Source organism: Bidens hawaiensis, unplaced genomic scaffold, assembly GCF_021521415.1.
Source record: "Bidens hawaiensis isolate Kalapana, Puna unplaced genomic scaffold, B.hawaiensis_p1.1 tig00010668_1, whole genome shotgun sequence".
NCBI classification, from domain to species: Eukaryota; Viridiplantae; Streptophyta; class Magnoliopsida; order Asterales; family Asteraceae; genus Bidens; species Bidens hawaiensis.
Window position 1 is genome coordinate 654,648 of NW_027491816.1, and position 23,368 is coordinate 678,015.

The following is a 23,368-nucleotide window of genomic DNA, read 5'->3' on the forward strand; positions in this document are numbered from 1 at the left end:
CAAGTCAAGCATTTGCTCACGTAGGTGGCAATGTCGGCTTTCATGTTCGGCCACCAGTAAAGTGCCTTTAAATCATGATACATTTTATCTGAGCCAGGGTGGATAGAATATCGGGACTTATGAGCTTCGTCCATCACTAGAGTTCTCAACTCTCCGTATCGTGGAACCCAAATCCGGTTCTCAAAATATCGGACCCCGTCCGATCTGGTTTCAAGTTGCTTGTTCATGCCCCGCATGAGTTCCGATGGGAGATTTTCATCTTTCAAAGCTTCAAGTTGCGCATCGCGAATCTGATCGGGTAAGCTGGCATGAATCGTGAGTTGCAATCTCTCACCCGTCTGGGTTTATCTGTTTCTTTTCTGCTGAGGGCGTCGGCCACCACATTGGCCTTTCCAGGGTGGTACTTGATGGCACAATCGTAATCTTTAAGCAACTCGACCCAACGACGCTGTCGCATGTTCAGCTCCTTCTGATCGTAGATATGTTGGAGACTCTTGTGGTCGGTGTAAATGGTAAACTTGGTACCGTACAAGTAATGCCTCCATATCTTAAGAGCAAACACCACAGCTCCGAGTTCCAAATCATGGGTCGTGTAGTTCTTCTCGTGAATCCGTAGTTGTCGAGAGGCGTAGGCTATAACCTTCTCGAGTTGCATCAGCACACAACCGAGACCTTGTATAGATGCGTCACAGTGTACCTCAAAATTTTCCGTTCCCTCGGGGAGGGCTAAAATAGGGGCGCTACAAAGCTTGGTTTTCAACAGTTGAAAAGCGGATTCTTGCGCGTCACCCCAGTTGTACTTAGTGCCCTTGTGGGTCATAGCGGTGAGGGGTTGAGCAATTTTTGAAAATCCCTCGATGAAACGCCGGTAGTAGCCAGCCAGTCCTAGGAATTGTCGCACCTCAGTCGGAGTCTTAGGTGCTTCCCAGTTTTTGATGGCCTCTACCTTACCGGGATCGACATGGATACCATTCTCGTTGATCACATGTCCTAAAAAGTGAACCTCGCGAAGCCAAAATTCACATTTCGAGAGTTTAGCATACAGTTGTTCCTTCTTCAATAGTTCCAGAATTACCCTTAGGTGCTCTTCGTGGTCAGTCTCGTTCTTGGAGTAGACGAGAATATCATCGATGAAAACAATCACGAACTTGTCGAGGTACGCCTTGCATACTCGATTCATGAGATCCATAAATACGGCTGGCGCGTTGGTTAGGCCAAAAGGCATAACCGAAAACTCGTAGTGACCATACCGTGTTCTGAAAGCCGTCTTTGAGATATCTTCTTCGCGCACTCTCAGCTGGTGGTAACCGGATCGTAGATCAATCTTCGAGTAGTAACTCGATCCTTGAAGCTGGTCAAACAAATCATCAATTCGGGGTAAAGGATAACGGTTCTTGACCGTCACCTTGTTCAACTCCCGGTAGTCGATGCACATTCGGAAAGTCCCGTCTTTCTTTCGGACAAACAAGACAGGGGCTCCCCATGGCGATGAGCTAGGTCGGATAAAACCCTTATCCAACAAATCTTGCAACTGAGTGGACAACTCCTGAAGTTCCGCCGGTGCGAGCCGATACGGGGCTCGTGCTATGGGTGCTGCACCGGGTGTCAACTCGATTTGGAATTCGACTTGACGAATAGGAGGGAGTCCGGGCAAATCCTCTGGGAAAACTTCCGGAAAGTCTCGCACAACCGGTATGTCTTCAATTCGTTTCTCCTCCGCGGGTTTCTCAACAATCTGCGCCAAAATTGCCGGATGACCCTTTCGTAGATACTTCTGTGCCTTCATAAGGGTAATGACGCTGGTGGTCATGCCGCTTCTCTCGCCTCGGACCGAAATGATCTCGCCGGAAGGGGTGGTAATATGGACTATCTTATCATGGCATATAATCTCCGCTCGGTTCTCGGATAACCAGTCCATGCCGACAACGACATCGAAACTACTAAGCGTAAAAGGAATAAGGTCGATGTCAAAGACATGACCTGACAGTTTCAACTTACATCCCGCAAGTATATGAGTTGTTACTACAGTTTTACCGTTAGCTAATTCGACAGGAAACTTAGCGTCTAACGGGGTTGGAGTAAGGTCTAAAAGTTGGCTAAAGGCTTTCGACACAAAACTCCTATCAGCTCCAGTGTCAAATAAAACAGAAGCAAAACAATCGTTTACAGGGAACTTACCAGACACCACATGCGGATCATTGCGGGCTTGACCCGATCCAATCACAAACGCTCTTCCTTTGCCATTGCCTCCACCATTACTGCCACTTCCATTACCCCCGTTATTGTCATTCTGTTTCAGCTTGGGGCAATCCTTCCGGAAATGACCTTCCTGCCCACATTCAAAGCATCCCTTAGTTGTCATCGGTGGCTTAGGAGCACCCTTTGCCGCAAGGTCTCCTCTACATTCTTTCGCTTGGTGACCTATCTTTCCGCATCTTTGACACTTGACACGGTCACACTGGCCAACATGATGAAAGTTGCACCTGTTGCACTTTGGATATTTCCCAGCATATCCGCTCGAAACCTGCCCGCTACCGTTGTGGTTGGTGTTGTTGTTGTGATTCTGAGTGTTAAAGCTCCGAGTAAATTTGGGCTTACGGTAGTTGTGTTGCGGTGGGAGGTTCGAGGATGAAGATCTGGTGTTGTCAAACTTTCTCTTCCCGCTGTTCGGGTTGCTGTTGCTGTTACTGTTGCTGACGTGGTCATTACTCGGGTTGTCACGGGCTTTAGTGGTCGAACCCCTAGGTGGTAACGCACCTTGGGTCACAGCCTGATCCGTCAGTTTGTGAGCTAAACGGATCGCTTGTTGGATCGTGGCTGGTCTGGAAGACGTCACCATGCCCTGAATTTGCGGTGCTAAACCATCAATGTACATTTCTATCCTCTTGCTCGGCGGATCCACCATCCGCGGACACATCACAGCCAACTCGTGCGAACGAGTAGTGTAGGCTTCGATTTCCGAACCCACTATCTTCAACGACCAAAATTCTGACTCCAACTTCGACATCTCCTCTCTCGGACAGTACTCCTCTCGCATCATGTTCTTGAACTCCTCCCAGTTCATCGCGTTAGCCAGTTCCAATCCAAGAATTTGCACATCTGCACATCGTATGGGGACACCTCTGAGTGTGCCTCTGGCTCAGCCGGTTCTTCCTCCGGTTCCTCTTCGGGTTCCTCCTCGGGATCTTCCTCGGGATCTTCTTCAGGCTCCTCTTCGGGATCTTCTTCAGGTTCGGCCTCAGGCTCCGAATCAGGCTCGGCTGCGTTCTGAGCAAGTTGCATTTGTAAGACATCGCAACGCTCTAACGCTATCTCAGTTCGGGTCCTTGCTTCTTGGAGTTGCTCTTGTAAGTCTATCATCTCGGCTTGCATCTTCATCATAACCTTCATCTGTTGATCACTGGCCTCTTGCATTTCTTTCATTGCCGCTGCCATGCGGGCAATCTCCTCCTTAGTCTCGGTTCCGTCTTTAAACAGTCTGGAAACGTTCTCTCTCGTGTAGCGCATGTAACCCACATCACGCTCCAAACAAGAAACGACAGCTGCGAGAACTCGCTCTACAGGTTCGGTTATGGGTGGTAGGGTGTTGGGATAAGCAGGGTGGTTCGGGTGAGGTAACGGGGAAACTTGTTCGCGATAGACCATACGTCTGATCATGTTAGGGTACCAATCCCAGCTAACGTCGTTTTCGTAAATGCCTCCGGATAGGCAGTACCTCTTCGGTGCGGGAGCTTCGAGTTCCGGGACTACGCGGGGTGGCGAGGCGGTAGGTAACTGAGGTTCCTTCCCGTGAGCATGCGTCATCGAATCGGATGATGATGAGGGTGGCGTCGACATTCCTACAGGTAAGCCGTGTATGCGCGCGTATGAGTGAAAGAGATAAAGAGATAAGATTACCAGACTACACAAACCTATGCAGTGCGTATCATTATAACTAATGGGTCGTCGCGGTTATAGTCTAGTATGCATGCAGCTTCTAGTTCGCTATAACCAATGGCTCTTATACCAATCTGTCACACCCTCAAAATCCACTAACGGAGTTTTACCGTCAGAGGGTGTGAACTGGCAGGATCGGAATCATCAGTTATAATCAAACCATAAAAACGTTTAAATGCAATTAATTGCGGAAGCGTAAAAACCTTAATTCAAAAGCTGCGTCACGCAGGACGACTTAAAACCAAAGATAACTGTTAAAAATAAGTTTGCAGAATAAAAGTGTTTTCATTTAATGCATGCTCCTAAACCGCGCGCCCGCCTCGGCTACCTGAGAATAACATACTAAAAGTGTCAACACAAGGTTGGTGAGTTCACAAGTTATATAAGATAAATCGTTTAGCGTTTTGCGTAACCTCGTTACGGCGTTTCAGTGTTGCGTAACCACGTTACGGCGTTTAAGTGTTGCGTAACCACGTTACGGCGTTTAAGTGTTGCGTAACCACGTTACGGCGTTTAAGTGTTGCGTAACCACGTTACGGCGTTTAAGTGTTTTGCATTACCAGATAGTGTTACGTCAAATTATATATCGATAGGTAGCTAATCTATACAACTAGTATCGCTAAGTGGTTCGAGACCGAAGCTGACTGTTTATCAAGTGCCCGTCACCAGGTCAACCCAGACCATGGTAAGTGTTAGCCAAAATTACACCCACTCAACCTCCAGTTGAGCTTAGCGTCGGGTGGGGTTTGTCAAACCCAGTAGTACTACTCAACAGTGACTCGCTATTCCAAATATTAACCGGTTCGATGTGTGGGACTTCAAATGTTACGTTTGCCGCTTAGCCTTTACAAGTGATATATAATTTATAACAAAATCTTAAATATGCGTTTATCTCAGAAAATGCGTTTATCGGAGTATGTTATCTCCCCCAAGTGAAAAACGTTTGAAAACAGTTCAAAGAGCGGGGTAAGTGAAACTCACTGTTTGCGAAGAATATCCCGATATAGATCACCAAGTGATGCGCGTCGTAGAAACTCTCTAGCGTTCTAAATAACAAAGAGATTTTCTAAGTATCGGTACGTTTAACGAGTCTCTAGACTCGGCACATAATACCTATGCACGTAACAGATTTCGTGTTTCGTTTGTGAATCGTGTGTGACTTAAACAAGTACAATTGTGATACGATACATGAGTGAGCAATTACTTTCGTGTCACGTACTAATAACATACTTTACTAGCAATTATCCCCGTAAGGGCATTTTGGTCAACAAACAAAAATTAACTAACCATTATTCCCCATAAGGGCAATTTGGTCAATTCATGGCAATCAATTAGCAACTATTCCCCGCAAGGGTATTTTGGTCAAAACATAACAAATATATAAAAACTATCATATTTCATGCATTTTTACACAACTCAGCAGTTAGTTTCATTATGACAGAATTTCTACTTGAAAGATTGTACTATTTCACCGATCATAACGTCTCAATTAATTCACCAAAAATCACCACAAAAGCATACATATCTTAGGTTTCCAGAACATATTTTATCTTATTTTTATTCCACATATTTTTCTTATAATGACCTAAACATTACAGCAAACTCATATCAGTCAGATTCATGCGCAACAGAATGTTATTTGCAATTCCCGTTAAACGAAAAATCCAATAAATGCAAAGACCACTTGGGTTTGGTTCCTAACTCAATGAGTCAACTTCCAGAAGTGGAACCAACCCAATTGGCCTCGTGGTTCATGAGATATAACATTTACAACTTAACATAACAGCAGGTCTAACAGCTCAGCTTTGCACCACGTTTTTGTAAAATAATAAAAGTACACTTCTACTTGTCCAAAAATTACAAACTTATACTTCATGGAAACTAGACTCAACCTAGTTTACTGCAGTGCCCACAATCTCAACCAATTTTCAAGTTTACACTTCGTTACAGTCATTTAAACATCGTATACACATTCTGCCCAGATTCTGTTCACATCAAAACTTAACAATTTCACTAGCCATGGATCACAAATAAATCATATAACATGCTAGACACTAATAATACTATCCATGCATCTCAATTACACCATACATACAAGATTAGGGTTTGTGTTTTAACTCAAATCAAAGACAACAATGAATCATGCAACAACATCAATCTAGTTATCAATTCATTATCCAAATAACAACAATCATATTAACCATATACATGAACAAAATCGGCTGCCTAGGGTTTGTACTTAACCCATTAAACATCAAAATTAAACAACAAGAAGGTAAAGGATGATCAATTATACCTTCCTAGCACCTAGTTCTTGGATTAATCACTTGATTTGATGTGTATATGTGTGTGTTCTTGTGGACGGCAGCCGTGGAGAACAAAGGGAGGGCCGATCAGGGTTTGTGGTGTGGGGGAAAAGAAAAGAAAATAAGTTAGGGTTTGTAGTTAAGGTTATATTTATAATTATACAAGTTACACTCTAGTCCCTCTACTTCCAAGTGTTACATCTCTAGCCTAACTAATTGGTTCTTGTTTCTTGTTTAACATTCCACATAACATAATCAAGTAACACACATATATCTAACACATAATTATCACATAATTATTGTTTTGACGTTTTTCGTTCATTTATCAATCGTTTGCGTCAACTCGTTTGCGTTTCGGTGCAAATCCCGAAAGACTACACATGTAGTAAGTGTTAAGCGTCATTTAAACCCTAGTTTAAATGTAATGAAGTGTGCGTTATAGATTTAACGATCTTAAAGTTTGAATTGACGGAGTTGAGTTAACGGAGTTAACCTGAAATTGACGATTGTCACATCATTCCCATGTTAAAGAATTTTCGTCCCGAAAATTTGAGTCAAGTCGTGAAGAGAGTCTGAAAGAGTAAAAAAAAAATTTTCAGTTTGTCATATCATCCCCTAGTAGAAAGAAATTTCGTCCCAAAATTTAATTCATACCTCCGGTGATGTTTGACGGTTTGCCGAGTTTCGCGGTTTTCTGTGTTTGGTTAGCCCTTCAAAAAGGTGAGGATACTTTTTCATCATTTGATCCTCGCGTTCCCACGTGAACTCCGGTCCACGTCTCGAGTTCCAACGAACCTTAACGATTGGAATTTTGCTGTGTTTGAGCGTTTTGGTTTCCCAATCCAAAACCTCGACTGGTTCTTCAATGAAACGTAACTGTTCATCAATTTGTAGTTCCTCCAAAGGGACTACTTGGGATTCATCAGATAGGCATTTCTTCAAATTTGATAAGTGGAATACATCGTGTACGCCACTGAGTTCTGTTGGTAGGTCCAGTCGGTACGCCACCGGACCAATGCGCTCAGTTATCCGGTACGGACCAACATACCGTGGGTTGAGTTTGTTTCGCTTTCCAAAGCGAACCACACCTTTCCAAGGTGAGACTTTGAGTAACACCCGATCGTTCACTTGAAATTCGAGAGGTTTTCGGCGCTTGTCGGCGTAACTCTTTTGGCGATCTCGTGCCGCTGCCATGCGATTTCGGATTTGAACAATCTTTTCCGAGGTTTCGAGTACCAGTTCCGGACCAGTGATTTGGCTGTCACCCACCTCTGCCCAGCAGAGTGGTGATCGACACTTCTGTCCGTACAGCGCTTCAAACGGCGCTGCCTTAATACTTGCGTGGTAGCTGTTATTATACGAAAACTCTACCAAGGGTAAGTGGGGTTCCCAACTTTTTCCGAAATCTAAAACGCATGCACGCAACATATCCTCCAGGGTCTGAATAGTCCGTTCACTTTGCCCATCCGTCTGAGGATGGTATGTTGTACTCATATCGAGACGGGTGCCCAGTGCGCTTTGCAGCGACTTCCAAAAGTGCGAGGTGAAACGAGAATCTCGATCGGAAATGATCGAGACAGGCACTCCGTGTCTAGACACCACTTCTTTCATGTATACGCGAGTCAGTCTTTCCATTTTGTCCGTTTCCTTAATTGCTAGGAAGCGTGCCGATTTAGTCAACCGGTCAACGATCACCCAGATGGTATCGCATCCCGTCGGTGTCTTAGGCAAACCCGTAATAAAGTCCATTGAGATGTGCTCCCATTTCCACATTGGGAGTTCCGGTTGTTGCAGTAGACCAGATGGTTTCTGGTATTCTATCTTGACTCTGGCACAAGTCAAGCATTTGCTCACGTAGGTGGCAATGTCGGCTTTCATGTTCGGCCACCAGTAAAGTGCCTTTAAATCATGATACATTTTATCTGAGCCAGGGTGGATAGAATATTGGGACTTATGAGCTTCGTCCATCACTAGAGTTCTCAACTCTCCGTATCGTGGAACCCAAATCCGGTTCTCAAAATATCGGACCCCGTCCGATCTGGTTTCAAGTTGCTTGTTCATGCCCCGCATGAGTTCCGATGGGAGATTTTCATCTTTCAAAGCTTCAAGTTGCGCATCGCGAATCTGATCGGGTAAGCTGGCATGAATCGTGAGTTGCAATGCTCTCACCCGTCTGGGTTTATCTGTTTCTTTTCTGCTGAGGGCGTCGGCCACCACATTGGCCTTGCCAGGGTGGTACTTGATGGCACAATCGTAATCTTTAAGCAACTCGACCCAACGACGCTGTCGCATGTTCAGCTCCTTCTGATCGTAGATATGTTGGAGACTCTTGTGGTCGGTGTAAATGGTAAACTTGGTACCGTACAAGTAATGCCTCCATATCTTAAGAGCAAACACCACAGCTCCGAGTTCCAAATCATGGGTCGTGTAGTTCTTCTCGTGAATCCGTAGTTGTCGAGAGGCGTAGGCTATAACCTTCTCGAGTTGCATCAGCACACAACCGAGACCTTGTATAGATGCGTCACAGTGTACCTCAAAATTTTCCGTTCCCTCGGGGAGGGCTAAAATAGGGGCGCTACAAAGCTTGGTTTTCAACAGTTGAAAAGCGGATTCTTGCGCGTCACCCCAGTTGTACTTAGTGCCCTTGTGGGTCATAGCGGTGAGGGGTTGAGCAATTTTTGAAAATCCCTCGATGAAACGCCGGTAGTAGCCGGCCAGTCCTAGGAATTGTCGCACCTCAGTCGGAGTCTTAGGTGCTTCCCAGTTTTTGATGGCCTCTACCTTACCGGGATCGACATGGATACCATTCTCGTTGATCACATGTCCTAAAAAGTGAACCTCGCGAAGCCAAAATTCACATTTCGAGAGTTTAGCATACAGTTGTTCCTTCTTCAATAGTTCCAGAATTACCCTTAGGTGCTCTTCGTGGTCAGTCTCGTTCTTGGAGTAGACGAGAATATCATCGATGAAAACAATCACGAACTTGTCGAGGTACGCCTTGCATACTCGATTCATGAGATCCATAAATACGGCTGGCGCGTTGGTTAGGCCAAAAGGCATAACCGAAAACTCGTAGTGACCATACCGTGTTCTGAAAGCCGTCTTTGAGATATCTTCTTCGCGCACTCTCAGCTGGTGGTAACCGGATCGTAGATCAATCTTCTAGTAGTAACTCGATCCTTGAAGCTAGTCAAACAAATCATCAATTCGGGGTAAAGGATAACGGTTCTTGACCGTCACCTTGTTCAACTCCCGGTAGTCGATGCACATTCGGAAAGTCCCGTCTTTCTTTCGGACAAACAAGACAGGGGCTCCCCATGGCGATGAGCTAGGTCGGATAAAACCCTTATCCAACAAATCTTGCAACTGAGTGGACAACTCCTGAAGTTCCGCCGGTGCGAGCCGATACGGGGCTCGTGCTATGGGTGCTGCACCGGGTGTCAACTCGATTTGGAATTCGACTTAACGAATAGGAGGGAGTCCGGGCAAATCCTCTGGGAAAACTTCCGGAAAGTCTCGCACAACCGGTATGTCTTCAATTCGTTTCTCCTCCGCGGGTTTCTCAACAATCTGCGCCAAAATTGCCGGATGACCCTTTCGTAGATACTTCTGTGCCTTCATAAGGGTAATGACGCTGGTGGTCATGCCGCTTCTCTCGCCTCGGACCGAAATGATCTCGCCGGAAGGGGTGGTAATATGGACTATCTTATCATGGCATATAATCTCCGCTCGGTTCTCGGATAACCAGTCCATGCCGACAACGACATCGAAACTACTAAGCGTAAAAGGAATAAGGTCGATGTCAAAGACATGACCTGACAGTTTCAACTTACATCCCGCAAGTATATGAGTTGTTACTACAGTTTTACCGTTAGCTAATTCGACAGGAAACTTAGCGTCTAACGGGGTTGGAGTAAGGTCTAAAAGTTGGCTAAAGGCTTTCGACACAAAACTCCTATCAGCTCCAGTGTCAAATAAAACAGAAGCAAAACAATCGTTTACAGGGAACTTACCAGACACCACATGCGGATCATTGCGGGCTTGACCCGATCCAATCACAAACGCTCTTCCTTTGCCATTGCCTCCACCATTACTGCCACTTCCATTACCCCCGTTATTGTCATTCTGTTTCAGCTTGGGGCAATCCTTCCGGAAATGACCTTCCTGCCCACATTCAAAGCATCCCTTAGTTGTCATCGGTGGCTTAGGAGCACCCTTTGCCGCAAGGTCTCCTCTACATTCTTTCGCTTGGTGACCTATCTTTCCGCATCTTTGACACTTGACACGGTCACACTGGCCAACATGATGAAAGTTGCACCTGTTGCACTTTGGATATTTCCCAGCATATCCGCTCGAAACCTGCCCGCTACCGTTGTGGTTGGTGTTGTTGTTGTGATTCTGAGTGTCAAAGCTCCGAGTAAATTTGGGCTTACGGTAGTTGTGTTGCGGTGGGAGGTTCGAGGATGAAGATCTGGTGTTGTCAAACTTTCTCTTCCCGCTGTTCGGGTTGCTGTTGCTGTTACTGTTGCTGACGTGGTCATTACTCGGGTTGTCACGGGCTTTAGTGGTCGAACCCCTAGGTGGTAACGCACCTTGGGTCACAGCCTGATCCGTCAGTTTGTGAGCTAAACGGATCGCTTGTTGGATCGTGGCTGGTCTGGAAGACGTCACCATGCCCTGAATTTGCGGTGCTAAACCATCAATGTACATTTCTATCCTCTTGCTCGGCGGATCCACCATCCGCGGACACATCACAGCCAACTCGTGCGAACGAGTAGTGTAGGCTTCGATTTCCGAACCCACTATCTTCAACGACCAAAATTCTGACTCCAACTTCGACATCTCCTCTCTCGGACAGTACTCCTCTCGCATCATGTTCTTGAACTCCTCCCAGTTCATCGCGTTAGCCAGTTCCAATCCAAGAATTTGCACATCTGCACATCGTCTGGGGACACCTCTGAGTGTGCCTCTGGCTCAGCCGGTTCTTCCTCCGGTTCCTCTTCGGGTTCCTCCTCGGGATCTTCCTCGGGATCTTCTTCAGGCTCCTCTTCGGGATCTTCTTCAGGTTCGGCCTCAGGCTCCGAATCAGGCTCGGCTGCGTTCTGAGCAAGTTGCATTTGTAAGACATCGCAACGCTCTAACGCTATCTCAGTTCGGGTCCTTGCTTCTTGGAGTTGCTCTTGTAAGTCTATCATCTCGGCTTGCATCTTCATCATAACCTTCATCTGTTGATCACTGGCCTCTTGCATTTCTTTCATTGCCGCTGCCATGCGGGCAATCTCCTCCTTTGTCTCAGTTCCGTCTTTAAACAGTCTGGAAACGTTCTCTCTCGTGCAGCGCATGTAACCCACATCACGCTCCAAACAAGAAACGACAGCTGCGAGAACTCGCTCTACAGGTTCGGTTATGGGTGGTAGGGTGTTGGGATAAGCAGGGTGGTTCGGGTGAGGTAACGGGGAAACTTGTTCGCGATAGACCATACGTCTGATCATGTTAGGGTACCAATCCCAGCTAACGTCGTTTTCGTAAATGCCTCCGGATAGGCAGTACCTCTTCGGTGCGGGAGCTTCGAGTTCCGGGACTACGCGGGGTGGCGAGGCGGTAGGTAACTGAGGTTCCTTCCCGTGAGCATGCGTCATCGAATCGGATGATGATGAGGGTAGCGTCGACATTCCTACAGGTAAGCCGTGTATGCGCGCGTATGAGTGAAAGAGATAAAGAGATAAGATTACCAGACTACACAAACCTATGCAGTGCGTATCATTATAACTAATGGGTCGTCGCGGTTATAGTCTAGTATGCATGCAGCTTCTAGTTCGCTATAACCAATGGCTCTTATACCAATCTGTCACACCCTCAAAATCCACTAACGGAGTTTTACCGTCAGAGGGTGTGAACTGGCAGGATCGGAATCATCAGTTATAATCAAACCATAAAAACGTTTAAATGCAATTAATTGCGGAAGCGTAAAAACCTTAATTCAAAAGCTGCGTCACGCAGGACGACTTAAAACCAAAGATAACTGTTAAAAATAAGTTTGCAGAATAAAAGTGTTTTCATTTAATGCATGCTCCTAAACCGCGCGCCCGCCTCGGCTACCTGAGAATAACATACTAAAAGTGTCAACACAAGGTTGGTGAGTTCACAAGTTATATAAGATAAATCGTTTAGCGTTTTGCGTAACCTCGTTACGGCGTTTCAGTGTTGCGTAACCACGTTACGGCGTTTAAGTGTTGCGTAACCACGTTACGGCGTTTAAGTGTTGCGTAACCACGTTACGGCGTTTAAGTGTTGCGTAACCACGTTACGGCGTTTAAGTGTTTTGCATTACCAGATAGTGTTACGTCAAATTATATATCGATAGGTAGCTAATCTATACAACAAGTATCGCTAAGTGGTTCGAGACCGAAGCTGACTGTTTATCAAGTGCCTGTCACCAGGTCAACCCAGACCATGGTAAGTGTTAGCCAAAATTACACCCACTCAACCTCCAGTTGAGCTTAGCGTCGGGTGGGGTTTGTCAAACCCAGTAGTACTACTCAACAGTGACTCGCTATTCCAAATATTAACCGGTTCGATGTGTGGGACTTCAAATGTTACGTTTGCCGCTTAGCCTTTACAAGTGATATATAATTTATAACAAAATCTTAAATATGCGTTTATCTCAGAAAATGCGTTTATCGGAGTATGTTATCTCCCCCAAGTGAAAAACGTTTGAAAACAGTTCAAAGAGCGGGGTAAGTGAAACTCACTGTTTGCGAAGAATATCCCGATATAGATCACCAAGTGATGCGCGTCGTAGAAACTCTCTAGCGTTCTAAATAACAAAGAGATTTTCTAAGTATCGGTACGTTTAACGAGTCTCTAGACTCGGCACATAATACCTATGCACGTAACAGATTTCGTGTTTCGTTTGTGAATCGTGTGTGACTTAAACAAGTACAATTGTGATACGATACATGAGTGAGCAATTACTTTCGTGTCACGTACTAATAACATACTTTACTAGCAATTATCCCCGTAAGGGCATTTTGGTCAACAAACAAAAATTAACTAACCATTATTCCCCATAAGGGCAATTTGGTCAATTCATGGCAATCAATTAGCAACTATTCCCCGCAAGGGTATTTTGGTCAAAACATAACAAATATATAAAAACTATCATATTTCATGCATTTTTACACAACTCAGCAGTTAGTTTCATTATGACAGAATTTCTACTTGAAAGATTGTACTATTTCACCGATCATAACGTCTCAATTAATTCACCAAAAATCACCACAGAAGCATACATATCTTAGGTTTCCAGAACATATTTTATCTTATTTTTATTCCACATATTTTTCTTATAATGACCAAAACATTACAGCAAACTCATATCAGTCAGATTCATGCGCAACAGAATGTTATTTGCAATTCCCGTTAAACGAAAAATCCAATAAATGCAAGACCACTTGGGTTTGGTTCCTAACTCAATGAGTCAACTTCCAGAAGTGGAACCAACCCAATTGGCCTCGTGGTTCATGAGATATAACATTTACAACTTAACATAACAGCAGGTCTAACAGCTCAGCTTTGCACCACGTTTTTGTAAAATAATAAAAGTACACTTCTACTTGTCCAAAAATTACAAACTTATACTTCATGGAAACTAGACGCAACCTAGTTTACTGCAGTATCCACAATCTCAACCAATTTTCACGTTTACACTTCGTTACAGTCATTTAAACATCGTATACACATTCTGCCCAGATTCTGTTCACATCAAAACTTAACAATTTCACTAGCCATGGATCACAAATAAATCATATAACATGCTAGACACTAATACTACTATCCATGCATCTCAATTACACCATACATACAAGATTAGGGTTTGTGTTTTAACTCAAATCAAAGACAACAATGAATCATGCAACAACATCAATCTAGTTATCAATTCATTATCCAAATAACAACAATCATATTAACCATATACATGAACAAAATCGACTGCCTAGGGTTTGTACTTAACCCATTAAACATCAAAATTAAACAACAAGAAGGTAAAGGATGATCAATTATACCTTCCTAGCACCTAGTTCTTGGATTAATCACTTGATTTGATGTGTATATGTGTGTGTTCTTGTGGACGGCAGCCGTGGAGAACAAAGGGAGGGCCGATCGGGGTTTGTGGTGTGGGGGAAAAGAAAAGAAAATAAGTTAGGGTTTGTAGTTAAGGTTATATTTATAATTATACAAGTTACACTCTAGTCCCTCTACTTCCAAGTGTTACATCTCTAGCCTAACTAATTGGTTCTTGTTTCTTGTTTAACATTCCACATAACATAATCAAGTAACACACATATATCTAATACATAATTATCACATAATTATTGTTTTGACGTTTTTCGTTCATTTATCAATCGTTTGCGTCAACTTGTTTGCGTTTCGGTGCAAATCCCGAAAGGACTACACATGTAGTAAGTGTTAAGCGTCATTTAAACCCTAGTTTAAATGTAATGAAGTGTGCGTTATAGATTTAACGATCTTAAAGTTTGAATTAACGGAGTTGAGTTAACGGAGTTAACCTGAAATTGACGATTGTCACATAAACCAACACAAATTGTTGAATTTGACTTTCAAACGAAAACAACTTTATCCAAAAACTAATAAAACAAATAAACTTAAACTTATTCTCCAAGTAAGCATAAATACCCCTTGGACTTTTATGATCTTCTCCTTCCACCCCTCGAGATCAGACCGTACCTCAATATTGCTCGTTTTTTAACAATATATACAAGTTTGTATAACTATTAACTTTTATGTAAACAATGTTACTCTCTAATATTTTGTTTATGAAAATTTATGGTTGTGTATTTAATATCCTAGTTTGAATAAGTTAAGAATCTAAAGTTGTTAAACCTTTTACACATACATTAACGCACAGGTAACTGGCGAGACCAAAACCCTGGTCTCTTGTCACTGAAAACAAACAGATGCCGCTGCGTGATATCTTTCCTGCTATCCGCTGCTACAGGTTTCAATTTTTTATTGCTTTTTACAATTCATATGGCTGTGTCAATCGAAACTATTAGGGACTTAGGGTTTGAACTTATTCTGTTGATTGTATTAAAAATAACTTATATAAGTTGACCCAATTGTCTAGAAATGTGTTCCTTTTTGCATTTTAGCATTTCTGCTGCTATTGTCTTGAAATGTATCCAAATCACGATCGTTATGGACCTGCCTTCAACGTTCACTCTTTTTTAAGGAGTTTGCTGCTGTTTCAGTTTCGGTTTCTGCATATATCCCAACAGTTGGAATCAATTTCTTGAGCATTGATTTGCTGTCAATGGCATTTCATGAGAAGCTTATTGACATGCACAACCGCAATCTTCAACTCGGGATCATATCGCTTTACTTAGTTAGCAGGGTATTGGTGGGCCCTTTGAGATTTCCCTAACGGATTCTCTTGGTCAACAGGAAAAGCTTGAGATCGTTGTGTATGTTAGATTAGGTCTTTTTAATAAGTTGTATAAAATCTGAATTTTGCATTTTGAACTTTTGGTGGGCCTGTAAACGAACAAGAACGGAGCATGCTCATTTTAGTTTATTTAACTTCAACCAAACAGGGTTTTTTTTTGGTTCGTTTTCGTTAAAAAAATGAATGTGTTTGTGTATGTTTGTTAACAGTATGTTGTATAAACGAATGGTTCAATAACATTAACGAATGAACATAACGAGCTAAAATGAATTAAAAGTAATGCAAACATCAATGTGATGGGCCTAAAACGTTATTAAAACTAGGCTACATTGTAATGGGCCTAAGTATTTAATTGAATACATCGATGACGGTAAACGAACAAACGCAAACTAACAAACATAAATAAACGTAAAAGAACGCACACAGATAAGCGAACAAATATAAATAAACGAACGCTCACAAACATAAATGAACGAGTGAGATATGTGTTCATGTTCATTTGTTCAAGTGATTGTACAAAAAATTCCGTTCGTGTTCGTTCGATGAATATTCTGTTCACGGACACAAACAAAGCTCCCATTAAACGGTTCATTGAACATTCGGTTCATTTACATGTCTACTTTTGGAGAACAATTTCTGTGGTTGGTTTGAGTAGTGTGACTATTAATTAACCGCTAACATTGAGTTTGTCTTTCATTTGTGACTTGTACATTTATCGTACTCCATTCACTACATCATTCGTTTCACCCTTTTGCAATAGATTAAAAAGGAAATTTTTTTTTGGCCATATTGCCCAACCAAACTCGTATTATTAATGATCGGTTCTGACCTGTTCTTCAAAGTTTACCTTAATAGGGTTTGTTATAGCAGATGATTATGTGCCTGTATTAATGTTTTATAATCTTAACTTTGCAGGAACATTGTATAGTTTTGATGATTTCTCAGCCTGTGTTTCATGACAACTACCAGACATTTTGGTAAGGGTATCTCAAATGGCACTATTTACCCGATCCGCCATCCTAAACAACCACTTTTACATTCGTTTTTATGGGCAACCCGTTCGCACATTTGTCGACGCTCGAGTCAAATGGGTCCGAGACCCATACCTCGACTTCGCAGTCGAAAAAGAAAAAAACCTAAAACAAATCATTTCACTCAAAAACTTAATCATTTCACAACCCTCTAAAACCATCCCCCCTTTCAACCATATCCGCTTACAAAACCACTTTTAACCTTCCGACCACCGCTCTTAATTTCTTCCAAAAATACCCTTCCGTGTTTCAAATCTTTCAACCATCAAAACCATCATCCCTCCCTCACGTCAAACTCACCCTGCAAGCGATCACCATTCACAACGACGAATCCAAGATTCTTTACTCGACCAGTTACAAAAAAGATGTAGCCGAGCGATTAACAAAATTATTAATGCTCACACGTCTGGGAAAACTTCCCTTAAAACATTATTGGTTTATTACTCTTCGACCTCGGTTTGCCACATGATTTTATCCTCACATTACTTCCCGACTTCCCTGATTATTTTCAGATCTGTAACATGAATTCAAACATGTTTGGTTTAGAGCTGGTGATGTGGCGAGACAATCTTGCAGCCTCGGATCTGCAGAAAAACAGTGCGGGTAAAAAGGGAATTCCGATTAAGTTTCCGATTAATTTACCAAAAGGTTTTGATTTGGAAAAGAAAGTGAGAATCTGGATGCATGAATGGCAGAATCTGCCTTACATATCACCGTATGAAGATGGATTCTTCTTATCACCAAATACTGATCAAGCCGAGAAGTATACAGTGGCGGTTTTGCATGAATTAATGCATCTTTTTATATCAAAAAAGACTGAAAAGGAGAATTTGTTGATGTTAGGGGATTATTTGGGGTTCGGGCCTCGGTTTAAACGGGCTTTGGTGCATCATCCCGGGATCTTTTATGTTTCGAATAAGATTCGGACACAAACTGTGATCTTGAGGGAGAGTTTTAAGAAGGATATGTTAGTCGAAAGGGGTTTGTTGATGGGGATTCGGTATCGGTATCTTCACCTTATGAATCAGAAAGTGAAATCGAAGAGGTTAACGGCGTTAATAAGCGAGTGGGTGGTTATGCTAAAGGAGGTTAATGATTAGAGGTCAAAATAGGCCGGTTATACAGGTTGGATAACGGGTCAAAATGGAAACTTTGAAGCTGAGTGGGGTGGGGCGGGTCAGGTTATTGTTTATTGCTGTGAGTGTGGATTACTATTCCCATTTTCTGAAAAAGGTTTCAACACTTTTTTTTTTAAATGTGCCATTGTCATTAGCACAAAATATAAAGGGGGGCCATTTGGAGTGAGAATCTTGACTTCAAGGCTATGTTTTTATTCTGATGTTCTAATGTATTTAATTTGATTTTATTTCTCTTTATAATTTTTGGATATGATGTTAGAGCGTTTCCAGTGGGTGTTTTTCGCTCCCACGAACGGCTGTTGTGGCTAGAGTTTACCTACTTTATTGAGCCCGTCGAGCGATTCACAGTATTCTTTATGCAATGTATGCTGGTATTTTTATAAAATGCTCTAGTTTTTTGAATGGTGAATGTGAACTTGTTATGCGGTTGAAATTAACAATGATATATCCATTTCCATTGAATTAATTGACCATGTTTTAAACCTCGTAGTTTTTGTTTCTTTTTTATTTTCCTTATCAACCCTTTTTATGTCTCATTCTTTTGAAGATCCTTTTTTGGAGGGTAATCCTTTCTTCCTTCAAGTCATCCAAGTTATCATCTTCAAATAAATTTAGGTTAATTTGTTTTGAAAAATAAGAAGAAAAAAAATCAACGATTCTACAAATTTTCTGCATTTGCCAATCTTTTGTGTTGCTTTTCCAGGTAGAGGTGCACATTCCAGTTAACCGTTAATCAGTTAATTTGCTAACCGTTTTTTTTTTTTTTTTTTTTGGCGGGAATTAACCGGGTAGACATGTTAATCGGGTCAGGTAGTACATGATCATTCACCTGAAAAACCCTAACCGGCATAACTGGGTTCGGTTAATACTCGAACCGGTTAACCGATAATCAGTTGACTGATAACCGGTTAAAAACCGTTTTTTTTTGAAAAAAGTCGAAAAAATAGAAAAAAGCTGGAAAAATAAAAACAAAAAACTAGAAAAATCAGAAAAAAAAACACTAAAAACACTTGTTTTTTATTGATTTTTAACACATTTTCATAATCATTGTTAAACGTTTTTAATTGTCGTGACATGGAATTCGCTCGTTTATTCTCTCCATTTATTGTTTATTCTTCCTTTCGGGCTTCAGCTTCATCGTTTTTTATTCTTCGTTATCCATGTCGTCTACATTAAACAGGCCTTCGCGATCCGATTCGAGACTACTCGATCGCACCGAATCATCATATATTTGTTCTTGCTCGGTTAGTGGTTGTGTGACAACCGTTTCTACTTCTTCTTCGCGTAGTTTTTCTTTAACATCAAGCTTCCCTTCAAGATTAGATGTATGTTGGATACGGTCCGCCGCATCCAAGTGGTCTTTTAAGCAAATGCACATTTCCAACGATTCCAGTGTTTGCCTCGTCCTTCGTATCGATAAAATCCTACCACTTAAAGAAAAAGCACTTTCCGAACTTACCGTAGAACATTGAACGGTAAGTAAATCCCAGGCCATGGCGGAAAGCATAGGGAATTGGGGTTCCATTTGCTTCCACCAACCGAAAATATCAAAGTTTCAAAATCATCTGTCGTGACCATAAAATCGGTTGCATCATACCAGCTTAGCTTGCTATTTGGTGCGCTACCACGAGCTTTTTTAATTTTATTGTTTCTTATATGATTAAACAAACTTATGTTTGGGTCACTTGATGTCGATGATGAGCTTTCTCCAAAACCCATTGATTGTCGAAATCTCTATGTCGAACCAAATTTAAAAGCATAAAATTTATACATGTTTCTAAATAAGTTTTAAATTTTCTCACTTGTTTTGATGCATAATTATGGTAATCTAAATGCAAATCCAAAGCCAAAACAATTTTTTCGATTAAAGTTTCAACCCCGGTAATGATTAAAATCGGGTTCAACCACAAGCAAAACTGTCGGCAATTCATCAAAATATTTTCTCAATTTTAATATCATTTGAGTTATCATATAATCGTTGCATTGGATCGGCATATTCAAAATCATTTAGTTTGACACAATCTAACAAATTTGGTGAAGAACCAATGGACTCATCGGGTAATAAACTCTCGGACAAATAAGTGTTTTGCATTTTTAAAAACTTTAAGCAAATCGCTTAACTTTGTAATCGTATCCCAACCCTTCGACGAAAATGCCATAACTTTTTGTTTAATAGAAAGATTGTCATGAAATAATTCCAAATTCGGTCTTTGTCTTTATCTTAACCTGCTATCAAGCATTAACCAAGTTGAATTCCACCTAGTAGGTACAACTAAATACGGACATAAAGTTATGGAATTCGTTTCGGTACACAATTGCAAATATCTTGTATATCTTTGCTAACTAGTTCTAAAAATTTCGGTTAACATTATTCTAAAACGTTCAGTTAACTTTTTTTATTTGCTTAACTTTTAAACCGTCTTGCACAACCAAGTTAATAATATTTGCAACATATCAAATATGAAAAAAAAGCACCGTCACAAATAGGTTGGTATTTTAGTTTTAGTTTTTCAACTGTTGCGACATTATTTGACACGTTATCGAAAGATATGGAAAGAAGCTTGTCTTGTAATTTATATGTTTTAATAGCTCCATCTAAGATATAAAACTAGTTTTGGGCGGTGTGAGGATAGCTAAATAACTCAAACACGATTGTACGATTCATCATTTGCCAAGTTTCGGGATTAACCCAATGCGCGGTAACGCAAAGATACGAAAATAATATACCATGTGGAGCCGACCAAACGTCGGTTGTTAAGTTAACACCGATTTTTAAGTTTTCGAAATCTAAAACTAATTCTTTTCAGCCTTTTTCCACATTTTTTAACAATCGTGTAAGGCCCCGTTACCGGTGCCTCACTTTAACGTTGGATTTACTCATAAACGCAGTTCATAATATCAGAGTTAATAAAAACATTCGCGGAATATTAAAACATTCAAACCATTATATTACATAACCATCATTTCTTGTCTTAATGGACATTCAAATTATTTAAACATAAAACATTGTCTTTTAAAACATCATAACATAACACTTTATTGAGATGCCAGTGTCTTCAAATCCATGCCATGTGCTTCCCCTCAAGCAAGTTGCCTCATTCTACTCACCTGCGTGCATACTAAAAGTCAGCTACGCTGAGTGAGTTCTAGTTAATCAGACGACATACAATACATTCACATATTAGCATATGCACCCGAAGGTACATACCTTCATATCTTCTTACATACTTACTTACATGCGTACTTTCATTATTTCTTTCGTACTTACTTACATACTTTCATTCATACATATACGTTTTAAAGAGCATTCCGCCCTATAACCTTCGCCGATATTATTAGGGTCGGTTCCCTACGTTCGCCGATATTATTAGGGTCGGTTCCCTACATTCGCCGATACTATTAGGGTCGGTTCCCTTCATTCGCCGACATTATTAGGGTCGGTTCCCTACATTCGTGCTACTATAACATATCTGTCATTTACATACTTTCCTTGACAATATGTGCAATCTCCGAAGAGCGTTCACGTACCATCAACATTTCATACATACATTGTTCATACATCATACATTTTCATGCATACGTCATTCATACATCATACATATCAATCATACCTTTAACTAACACTTGACGACACATGCAATATCCGAAGATCATTCACACACCGTCAAGCAATCGTCATACATAAATCATACAAGGCATACACTTACCACCTAAGGTAAGTGTATTGACTATCACATCGAGTATGCACACAGCCCCGAAAACATAACAAGGAAGTGGGGCTAGAAACTCACCTCAATGCGGTTGCGTTCACCGTTTACGGTTATTCCCTTCTTGAGCTGAGCACGACTAACTGTATAATAATTATACGTATCAATAAACTATCACTACACATATCGTCTTTCTAGTTTAATTATTACCCTCAACGAACGGGGGGTCCGGGGGCAGCGCCCCTGGCAGCGGGGTTCCAGGGGCGACAGCCCCTAGCGGGGTTCCAGGGGCGACAGCCCCTAGCGGGGTCCAAGAGTCAGAGCCCCTGGCTGGGGTTAAGCTGCCAGGTCAGCTTGGAAAAATTTTATCTTCATTAACTGTCTTAACACATTTTTCATTAGGATTTTGAATCATTAAATATTTGCTACTTAAAGTCCAAGGGCTTCTTTGTAATTAAATCATTTTTTTCTAAGTCCAGGGACTGTTATTGTCATTCCGTTAAACTTCTAATTCGTTACTGGTTCATAACGAATTGGCTTATCTTAGCGAACTAGTTCCTATAACGAATTGAACCCTTTAACTAACTGGACTCCTTAACGAACCAGTCCATATAGAGAACCAATCCAAGTAGAGAATTGGACTTTCTAATTGGTTATTTCTTTTAACGAACTAACTATCACGAATCAAGGGTAATTCGTTGCCCTTTCCCTTAACTATCACTATCACGAATCAAGGGTAATTCGCCGGAAAAACGATTTTTAACTCGTTTTTCACTGTTTTTCGTCCCGTTTGATCCAGATCTGAGCTAGAGTGATCCCTAAGCTCATCTTAGGTTCGGTTTATACCCGATTCCACCCGGATCTTGTGACGTAAACGTTCTAACGGGGTCGGCTCGTCGTTTCGTGTTTATATCTAACGGTTTTAAGCTCATACAATATCATACTATCATTACCTTTGATCGGGATCGGTTTCCTTGGTGATTTCGGCTAGAGAGAGACTAGAGAGAGAGAGATTAAGTGTGTGTTTTTGGGAGGTGTAAGGGATATGTGTAAATCAGGGATTAAATGGTGATTATGGTTTATATATTTAGGGATCATGGGCTTAAGCCCATGGTTTTTCCTTCTTTCTTTCATACCCAAGACCATCACCCATATCCATTTAACCTAACACTAGCCCAACTCATTTTCTAGTTATCTAAACCGATAACGACCCACTATAAAATAGACGAAATTTTTTTTATTATTATAACCAAAAGTAGGATGTTACAAGTCTTCCCTCCTTAAAGAGGTTTCGTCCCTGAAACCTAAATATTACATAAACAAACTCGGGTAAAACTTGCGCATCTCATCCTCAGCTTCCCAAGTGGCATCTGATCCTTTCCGATGCTTCCATATCACTTTCACCAAGGGTATAACCTTGTGACGAAGTTGCTTCTCTTTGCGATCAATAATCCCTATCGGTTGCTCAATGTAGTTCAGCTGTTCATCAACTTCAATATCCATCAATGGCACGTGAGACGTGCCATCAGCTAGACACTTCCTTAGATGAGAAAAATGAAAGGTTGAATGAATTCCTTCTAACTCACCGGGTAAATCCAGCTTATAAGCTACTTCCCCCACACGATCTTAAATCTTAAACGATCCAATGTACCTCGGTCTCAACTTTCCTCTCTTCCTAAAACGAATAATTCCTTTCCAAGGAGAGACCTTGAGCATCACATTGTCACCAACTTTAAACTCAATCAGTCATCGCCGCTTATTGGCATACGACTTCTGTCTTTCT

General features: G+C 41.6%; 1 pseudogene across 1 annotated transcript in view; it reads left to right on the top strand.

Annotated features, from left to right (window-relative positions):
- LOC143535846 (protein WHAT'S THIS FACTOR 9, mitochondrial-like) overlaps positions 1-17,880 on the top strand; it is a 69,835-nt pseudogene extending 51,955 nt beyond the window's left edge. The window contains exon 2 of the transcript XR_013135781.1: positions 16,624-17,880. The product of XR_013135781.1 is annotated as a protein WHAT'S THIS FACTOR 9, mitochondrial-like (transcript). The remainder of the gene's footprint in view (positions 1-16,623) is intronic.
- The last annotated feature ends 5,488 nt before the right edge of the window (positions 17,881-23,368 follow it).